At 41.4% G+C, this 8,510-nt stretch overlaps 1 protein-coding gene across 7 annotated transcripts in view; it reads left to right on the forward strand.

The window, feature by feature from the left end:
* Window positions 1-8,510, forward strand: part of Esr1 (estrogen receptor 1) — a 392,770-nt gene that overhangs the window by 95,908 nt on the left and 288,352 nt on the right. The gene's annotated exons all lie outside the window — the stretch shown is intronic.

An 8,510-nucleotide genomic window follows, 5' to 3' on the forward strand; every position in this document is an offset into this window, starting at 1 on the left:
TCTACCTGATAGAAACACAGGAATTTTAGTTGTATATGGGAGTGAAGAAAACTTAAACTCATTGTCAATGTCCCTTTAGTTGAGGACTTTTGGTGTGGATTCTGTCTGCTTTGTTCCTATGGAGTTCTTTTTTCGTTTTCAATTCAGTGTATCATTTAGTATGCTTTTAAAAATTACATTTTCATTTACTGATTTTTATGTGTGAACACGCATGACATGTGTCAGAAGGCCACTTGCAAGGGTTGGTTCTCTCATTCCACCATGTGGCAACTTTGGGGCACTGAACTTAGGTCATCAGGCCTGGCAGCAGGTGTCTTTACTCACCAAGCAGCCATATTGTCAACTCTGAATTATGTTTCTTGATCTTCAGTTACCTTATACATCCTTTTAAGTGTATCTACTCAGCATTAATTTAGTGCAGTTACATACAGTGTTCACATGGTAGCTGAATATTAAAGTTTGTGCTGGAACGGATTCAATCCATTTGTTTTAAGATAGAACTTGGCAATGTTTTTATTTTTAAAAAATAACACATAGGTAAGCTCTTCACTTCCTCTGTAAAGACCCTGTATGCATTTTACTTTTAGGAGAATCCTAGAGCAAAGATTCCTGTATCTATACATACCATCAGTACATGATGGGTGGTAGGTAGACACTTGAATGTGTAGATTAGTATGTCTGATTTTCAGGATGTCCTCACCAGGTTGTGGTGATCCACACATACCAATCCACACATTTTAAGCATGGCGCTCCAGTTTTATGTGTTAGATTTGGATTTTGCCAAGTCTGCATGTGGAAGATGGCAGAGGGAGCTTATGTTTTGAAGTTACAGTTTCATGACATCGTCTTGGTTCTCAGAGAGCCGACAATTGTATTCAATTTCCATAGCCTTCTTAAGACCCAGCCCAGCTGAGGAACATTTGCAGAATAAGAAAACTGAATAAATGCACAATCTTTCACTTTGCCACCCCATGACTTTCACAGGAAGAATTCTTTTTTTTTCTCTTTTTCTTTATTAACTTGAGTCTTTCTTATTTACATTTCAATTGTTTATTCCCTTTCCCGGTTTCCAGGCCAACATCCCCTAACCCCTCCCCCTCCCCTTCTATATGGGTGTTCCCCTCTCCATCCTCCCCCCATTACCGCTCTCCCCCCAACAATCACGTTCACTGGGGGTCACAGGAAGAATTCTTAAGTAAGCTTAAGGTCAAGTTTATCTGCAAATGGAAAAACTTTCCTCTTGGTAACAGTAAAGATGGGCTAGTGTTCTGAGTGTTCTCCCAAAAGCCTGTACCATCCCCTTTCTCAATAACCTACTGTTTGTAAGACGACGGTTAGTTAGAATGCACACAAAAAGCTGAATTGTTTTTGACAACTAGAAATTCAGTTCACAAAGCAGAAGTTCCAGATGTGGGGTGGGGCAGGCTAGAAACTCTGCTGATTGAATCATTGACTAAGTGTTATCAAAACTCTGGGTTGCTTTCAGTTTGGTACTCTGCTGTTTTTCCTGTATCTATTGTATCCCAGGTGGGGCCACCACACTGTCATGGGATGTCCCCACCAGTCTCCAGAAGCATGGCTTTGGTTCTTGTTCGCAAGAGGAATGACTAAAGTGCTAAAAGCAAGGAATGTTAGTAGTTCCATTCAGTCTGATGATTTCAACTAAAGTGAAGTTCTCATCCCTGGACCAAATAACAGTCTTCATATATCAGAGTCCCCATCTGAAGAGTTTTCAATCGAGTGGTGCCAAGTTTAGGCTGCTATAAAAATGTTACCATGAAGATGTCCAAGTGAAAGCTGCATTTCCATGACCACATTCCTGTCAGTCAGTGTGCTTCCAAGGAAACAACAAGATCTGGGGTCCTTTGAACAGGGATCAGAGATGGTGGTGAGATGTAAGGATATTTCTTAGCGAGGACTTTGAAATAAGATTTCTGGAGAGAACTCGGGTTATGTTGTCTGGGCAGAATAGAGCCAGGCAGAGGGATGTAGGTGAGTCAAGGAAGTCTTTGCTTCTATGATGAACTTAGATGATTTTTTTTGTGACAGTGGATAATGAATGCACTCTCAAATTTTCATTTATAAATAAGATGACATCATGGGATACTTGCCATATTTCTCACAGCTAAGCTTAGAATGTTAATGAAATTAAAATTAAAACATGATTTTGTTGGGAAAATTTTTATTATAAATATTTATTAAATGGGTAAAGTACTCCTGAAATTTTTATTATACATAATTATAAATATAGTTACATGAATGAAAACAGGCATAGTTTCAACTGTTTTTTAACAATACTCTGGTTATTGCGCCTAATTGATATGTGACTGTAACTAATGCTTAATTTAATATAACTAACATTAAATATAAAACTGGAGAAGAGAATATTAAAAGATGAAGAAGATAGAGAATTAAACTTAGGCTTAATGTAAGAAGTGATTTTCTATCGAATCATCTCACCAGCCTCCAATGTTAAGACTTTTAAGCAAAAATACCTTTGCAGTAACTAATTTTGCATAAATGATCATGTTTAATTTTGTTATCATAAGTCTAGTGGAGTCTGGTGTTTATCAAATTTTCTGCCATAATTGGTCAGATGACAGGCAGTGATCTGCCTTCTTTACAAATTGCACTTGGAGATGGTTAGTTTGAGGCAAAAGAAAACAAACAAGATGTGAGTAACCAAAGTGGAAAGAAAAAAGTTTGAAGAAGAGGAAGAAAAAAGAAAAGAAAAGAAAAAAGAAAAGAAAAGGAAAGAAAGGGAGGAAAGAGAAAAACAAGAACAGCCAAAAACATAAAGAAACTCCTCAGCTAGTAAGAATCCCCACATATGTATGAATTCTCCAGAGCTGTCCCAGGAAGTATGGAAAATCACTGGGAAATAGTGTTTAACTTATTTGCTTAAAATTTTCGGTTAATGCACTTTCGCAGCATTTTGCCTATAACGACTCTCACTCTGCACTTTATTACCGGGCAGAGCTGTTTTTCTTTGTCCCACCTTCCATCCCCAGATATACTTTGTATCGTTCAAGAGCTATAGAATTGTATCCATGCCTATTGTTGCCCTGCTGACGGGAATTCACATAATTGAAAACGTTTATCCTCTCTTAGTAGAAAAAATTGGGCACTTGGACATAATGAAAGCCCCCACGTTGTCCAAGGCACAGAAAATGCTGTTCTGTCAACTTTGTTCTAAAGTTTCCTCTTTCCCAGGACAACCTGTTGAAAATGGAGGCCAGCACCAGACACTCAGAAATGTCTTGCTGCAGGCTTGGTGTCCAGGTTCACAGAGATATACTTCGCTACTTTACCAGCCATCAAAAAACAAAACAACACAACACAAAACAAAGCCCCAAACCTTCAAAGGAAGAAACCAAAACCAAAACCAAAACCAAACCAAACCAAACCAAGTACGTGCAAAGCAACATGGAATGGCAGTAAACAGGTTCTCAGCAGCTCATGGAGGCACTAGAGAAATTTACAGTGCAGGTGTCAAATAGAGCCTCCTTATTGAATAAGCACAAGTGGTTGCCACATGTAAATATGTATGTTGCCATATTCAACGGCGAACAGTGATTATCACCCCCCCTTGGAATTAAGTTAATAAAAAGGAACTGAGGTTTTCCCCCTTGCACATTATCCTTTATCCCCTCTGTATTGTCTAAAGTTTAATAATGAACCAGTGTTATTTTGTAATTTAAAAAAAAACAAAACAACTGACAAATAACGACAGGGAGTAACAAATTACTTGGAGTGGAAAATGTTTAAATAATTAATTTGTCGATATGCTGCATGGCTATTATTTTCTTTTGCTAAATCAAAACTCCCCTGCTTTTCTCAGGAGGTTGCTTTGCAAGGGGAAGGTAAAGGCTTCTAATGAAAGAACAACTCAGCCTTCCCACCTCCTGCCCAAAAGCCTCAGGTTGGTTTTGTTAGCAGCAAATGTTGCATAGCAGTCTTACTGGCAAATCAAGGACTGTGGGTGTTTACCAGGAAGGTCAGTGGAAGCCAGGCCTTTATAAACATTGACTTACCAAATTGAAGCAGGTAGGGACACTTGGGACAACAGGCATGAGGTGCCAGGAGGGGTCTCAGTTGTACTGGGCACTGTGACACGGCACTCTATATATCATGGAGGAGTAGCTCTTCCAGCCTGAGCCCCAACTAGAACCACTCTGAATTCTCTCCAATATACCACAAAACAGTAAGGAGAATGTTTTTTCTCACCTTTGATCTTTATAATAACTTTTGCAACATATTACGAACAGTGTGTTTCACTTGTTTGGCTACAGGTTCAGCAACTTATCAAAAATTGCAAAAATCAAAACATTATTTAGGTTAAGGTGGATTTATACTGGGGGGGGGTGCATTTTTAGGGGAACTCTAGAGCAGTATGGTGCAGAAAGATAGAGAGATGATGATAATGATTGACCCAGGATGCTACATGCCAACAGTCAATTCAGAATTGGCTTTTGTTGCATGAGAGAATGAGGATTAACATACCAATTATCTAACTTGTAATTCTTATCAGGCTTTCCACCTTAAAAACGCATTTGTAAATGCTAAAAGACTGCTCAGCAGGGAGGCTCCAAGGATAAAAGCCCTGGGTGGTTGGAACTAGACACATTTCAGGGTTTTGCCTGTCCTTGCTTACTCTCTTCTCCTTGGCTCCTAAAACAATCCTGTCTTCTCCCTGTGCTCTAAATCAACAGCATCCTGAACTCCATGTTATTTTCCATTGGTTCTTTGAGAGTTCTTTACAACATGTTTTCATCATGTTAACCCCTGGCCTCCAAGTCTTCCGGGACACACCCTTTCCTCTTCCATGATCTTGGGTTATTTCCATCACTCATGGAACTATGTTTCTCTCAAGAAGAGTAAAAAGACACATTAAAGCTCTGAGGAGCCCAGTATCACAGGATGTGGCCTGATGTAGAGGTAAGGTCTCCCCAGTACTTTGCTCCTCCTTGAAGATCTATAGGTTGCTAATGTTCCAGAGAGATGGGTTCTTCAGTGGTGTAACTACTGGAAAGTTGTTCACATTACTGTGAGTGAGTCCCCATCTATGTTCTCAAGAGCAAGCCTAACTCAACTCTCTGGTGCTAGGGAAAAAGGGGGAAAATAAAACAATCCGTGAAAGTGGAAAGTGTTCTAGTTTGGAGGGAGATGAGAGGAGGTGCAGGTGGAGAGTTAATTTGACAAAGCACATTAAAAACATGCTTGAAAACATCATAATGTAGCTAATTATTATGCATAAAAGAGCATGTTAATAAAAATAGTACATGGGGTGGAGGAAGAGAGGAAATCTTTACAGAAGTAATGGGACAAAGTAGGGTATTAAAGACTGTCCTAGGTTGATGAGAAAGGGAAGTTTGTGACAGGTACGCACTGGAAGTAAGCCACTGGAAGGTGAAGGCCGGAGTCAGAGTGATGTTTCCACAAGCCAAGGTACACCAAAGACTGCCAGCGAAGACAGAGGATCCAGAGGATCCAGAGAAAGGCACGGAAAGGACTTTTCATCACAGTGCCAGAGAGAACCAGCCATCCTCACGCTTTCTCTTGGGACATCAGCTTCCGGGACTGTGAGAAAATACATTTATGCTGTCACATCACCCCGCTGTAGGAAGCGAGCATCTTCTCTTGCTTGATCCACCGCTTCAGAGCAAGCCTTACACACCCTTTCCTAGAAGCAGAAAGCCTAGTGATGAAGAATATTTTTGCACAACTGTAAGTCTGAAGGCAACTTCATAGAGGCAAGTAGAGGCCTTCACCCTTGACCCAGTTGAAAGAAGGGCCCGGGTGGAGTTGGAGAGCCTTCTTGGCAAGCAAACCAGTGATTCAGGGAACTGGGGTTGTGTCCTCACCCCATGTATCTCTGTGCAAGTAGAAACCCAAGCATCTTTTCTATTTCTTTCCAGGGGGTGGAGGAGAATGCTAACTCCTGTAGACCATTCAGAGAGAGCTCAATTATCTTTAAAAAGTCACCTCTTATCTCATCTACTGGCTGGTGATGAGACTGGGGGGGTTCTAGTAGGAAAAGTGACATGTAAGGTATTTTTGGCACATCCCCAGTCAAGAGGATTTTTTTTGTTGTTTTTAACAAGATGGTGGTGGGTTGGGACATGATGTTTTGTGGGAAGTAGATATATAATAAATACTTGTAGAGATGTAAAACAAAGTTGACCAAACAGGAATAGTATAAGGGTCTTTGTTGTTGTGCAGAAGGAAGCCTTCAGGAACAGCCTGCTCGGTTTGCCTCAGGCTGCAATGAATTTTGAGGCAATAGTATGATTTACTCAGCCGTTTGTAGAGAATATCTCCAATTTCCCTTGTGGACTTACTGCCAAACACGTGCTTTGAAATGGTGCCATTGGGGGATGTATGGAGTCTTGGAACACAATGGATTTGGTGGTGATAGGTGAGGGATAAGTGCTTGTTTTGTGATAATGAGTAACTGACGTTTCGTTTGAAGTCATGCTGTTTGAACTTTTCTGTCCCATATGCCAAGAACTAGTAAGGGTTTCTGGATCACTGGAGACTCATTTGCTCTGGATGGGTAGTTGGCCTATATGAGGTCTTTCTGTGTTATCCGAAAGGGAAGGAAACTAGGAGGGATTCTTCTATTTTATACATGTCCTGGGGGCTCTTGCCATGGGACTGATCCTACGAGCCAGCTTGTATCTGTAGAAGGCTTTGATGAGTGCATTGCTTATACACATGAGTCAGACAGTCTATATTTAGGAAAAGCCTTCTCTACACAGTGGAACATTTCCAGGTAAGACTGAAGGAACCAGATCTTGATAGATCTTCACTGGTATATTAATAGAAGTAGTTGATTAAGTGTGGGAGCAGAGAGAGTCACCATTGACAACTGTCTAGGCAGCCAATTATGTCATCGAGGGCTATGCTTTGAATCTTAAATGTCCCTCACAGTCTTGTGTTTTAAATGGCTTTCCTTCAGCTGGCAGTGCTGTTTGAGGCTGCTGTGGAAACTTTAGGAGGCTTAGGTGGGTCATCAAAAGTACCTTTGAAAGTTCTAGTCCGGCCATAGTTCCAATCCCACTTTCTGCTTCCTGGTCTACCATACCATGAGCAGCCTCTACTACTGCCACAGACTATTTCTACCCTGACTCTACCATGGGTCGAAATTCCCAAAGAATGTGAGCCAAGATAAGATACTCTCACAGGCTGTGTCTTGTAGAAAATTTAAATCCCTAACCAGTGTTGCTGCCCTGCCTTGAGCATTCAGTTCCTGGATAAAAGACACACAGAGCCTTTTATCTACAATAAGCCTTAATCAGGACTGTAGCTGGGCAGATATCTATCCTCTATGATATTAGAATCTACTTTCTTATCAATAACCCAAGTTGTTATTTACTATTTCATCTGAACTGCTCTTAACTCCTATGGCCAGCCTTCAGGGCCACGATCCCATGACTCGCCTCACCCATGGTTGCTTCTTTCTTCTCCTCCCCTTCTCCCTCACTCATGCTGTCCTTTGAGCTCCAGGCCTGGGAACCCTAAAACCCACCTATGTCTTTTCTGTTCAGTTATTGGCAGTTGGCATCTTTATTCACCAATCACAAGTAACTAGGGGGCAAGGTCACATAGTGTCACTTGGGTATACTTGCGGACTTTCTTGTCTCTGGGGTTGGCCGAGTCTTGAGGAAACAATTTTAGCCTTAGAATACAAGCAGCATCAGGCTAACCCACTCCAGTTTACAACAGTAACTAATAGGATAAAGGCTACAGTTTCAGAAGAGGTAAAGCTCAGGAAAACAAAAGGTAGATACAGAAAAGAAAGGGTCTACCTAAGGGAAGAGATGTATACCAGACAACAGCAAGCACATAGACACAAGAGATACAAAGTTTGCCTTACTATTTTGATACAGCCTACGTTGTTTCTGCTTTCCAGTGGCAGAAATAACACACGGGGACTAACTAGTTACAAGTTGCTGTGAAGAGCAGTGGGCAGAGAACAAAATGATGGGCTGAGATGGCATAGAAGTCCTGATCATGCCAGGACTCAGATGACCTCCCAAAAGGACGGGCCCAGAGAAGTCTGGTCTGGCCGGAAGATATTCTGGATTTGTATGGTCTGGATAGGCAGTGGTGTGGTCAGGAAGCCAGTTAAATATGAGTGGGTGTGAGAACACTTTAAATTCCAGAAGGGAGACAGGGTGGCTGGGCCATTTTGATTGCCAGTGTGAAGGGTCAGGACTGGGGAGGCTTAAGAGTATAGAGACAAGAAGTTCAAAGCAAGAAGGAAACCTGACAACAGGATCCAGAAGCCTTTGTCACATATACAGATCACAGAATAGAGGGACAGATAATAGGCCAGGATCCTGGGATGAAGCACAAACAATCAGAAACCACAGGTATGAGAGGCAGACAAGCTCTGGACAATGGGTCAGTGTGGAGAGGATTTTAGACAACAGCCATGGCGCCTGAAGTGTGTTATGCATACAGATGGTTAGAGCAGCAGCTGCTCTCTCTTTCCTATGACCAGC

Source organism: Rattus norvegicus, chromosome 1 (genome assembly GCF_036323735.1).
Source record: "Rattus norvegicus strain BN/NHsdMcwi chromosome 1, GRCr8, whole genome shotgun sequence".
Classification (NCBI taxonomy): Eukaryota; Metazoa; Chordata; class Mammalia; order Rodentia; family Muridae; genus Rattus; species Rattus norvegicus.